This window comes from Salvelinus sp. IW2-2015, linkage group LG26 (assembly GCF_002910315.2).
Source record: "Salvelinus sp. IW2-2015 linkage group LG26, ASM291031v2, whole genome shotgun sequence".
Taxonomy (NCBI): Eukaryota; Metazoa; Chordata; class Actinopteri; order Salmoniformes; family Salmonidae; genus Salvelinus; species Salvelinus sp. IW2-2015.
This window is the reverse complement of record NC_036866.1, coordinates 13,201,557-13,203,003: the sequence shown is the minus strand read 5'-3', so window position 1 is coordinate 13,203,003 and position 1,447 is coordinate 13,201,557. Positions and strand designations below refer to the sequence as shown.

Sequence of the window (1,447 nt, the reverse complement as noted above, 5' to 3'; positions counted from 1 at the left end):
TATTTAACGACTTGTTGAGAACAGTCACGAGTTAATCTCTTTGTATATAACGCTAGAGAACAGATGAGTTAGCCTGGGTATTATAATGCTGGAGAACAGATGAGTTAGCCTGGCTATTATAATGCTGGAGAACAGATGAGTTAACCTGGGTATTATAACGCTGGAGAACAGATGAGTTAGCCTGGGTATTATAACGCTGGAGAACAGATGAGTTAGCCTGGGTATTATAACGCTAGAGAACAGATGAGTTAACCTGGGTATTATAATGCTGGAGAACAGATGAGGTAGCCTGGCTATTATAATGCTGGAGAACAGATGACTTAGCCTGGCTATTATAACGCTGGAGAAGTGATGAATTAGCCTGGCTATTATAACGCTGGAGAAGTGATGAATTAGCCTGGGTATTATAATGCTGGAGAACAGATGCAGTGCATTAGATGCCCTGTCAGATTGTGTCTTCGCCTGGAAACCTATCTGGATTGGCTAATAAAACCACACTTAATCTAGGAAGCTCTCCACACAGCCACGAAACAAGCTTTAACACCTACAGCTGTGCAACCGTCCTTGTCAAACCCCAGCGCCGTCCTTATAATTACGACTTAATCTCCTCTATCTGACCATTTATCTCCAAAACATTTCCCTTGAAGAACAGAGCATGGAGTTATTGCCTTGCGAAATAAAACGTGTTTATTACCTTGCAACGACGCAGTAATGTACCATAAAAAGAGGCGGCCGCGAGGGTGCCTGACTGGATAATGATCAGGTAATTTATGAGGACCCGGCTCATCAGAGGGACGTGTGTGGGCTGGCGGGGCAGGCGGCACACATTGTCCTCCCCCCTGTCGAGCATCCGTCATGATAAGCAGTGGGCAGACAGACAGAGCAGCAGCCAATCTGTCACCTTGTAGAAAGTCATACACACTGCCAGGTTGTCTGTCTGTCTGTCTCTCTCTCTCTCTCTCTCTCTCTCTCTCTCTCTCTCTCTCTCTCTCTCTCTCTCTCTCGCTCTCTCTCTTTCTCTCTCATGGTCTCCTGTCGCTCTCGCTCTCTTGAACGGAGAGGAGGGTGTGACTGAGAGAGTGAAGTACTCTATGAAGAACCTGTCAGATAGATTGTCTATCTATCTTCGCTATTGTTTCTCAATCTAAAGCTTTTCAATAGCTAAAGGTTATATCAGAGAAAACCACAGAGGTATGGAATGGTTTTCTTTTAGTTGGGGAAGGATTAGGTATTGTTCTTCCTTCTTATACCAACATAATTGATGAGAAACACACCTCTGACAGTGGCGTGTTTAGCCCTGCTTGGGATGGTGAGCGTGGCAGTGTGTTTGGTGAACAAATCCAAACCTGATCCATTGGATATGTGCTGGTTAACATGTGTGTGTGTGTGTGTGTGTGTGTGTGTGTGTGTGTGTGTGTGTGTGTGTGTGTGTGTGTGTGTGTGTGTG

General features: G+C 45.1%; 1 protein-coding gene across 1 annotated transcript in view; it reads left to right on the top strand.

Moving 5' to 3' along the window:
• LOC111952706 (neurocan core protein-like) overlaps positions 1–1,447 on the top strand; it is a 160,207-nt gene that overhangs the window by 49,558 nt on the left and 109,202 nt on the right. The window lies entirely within an intron of this gene.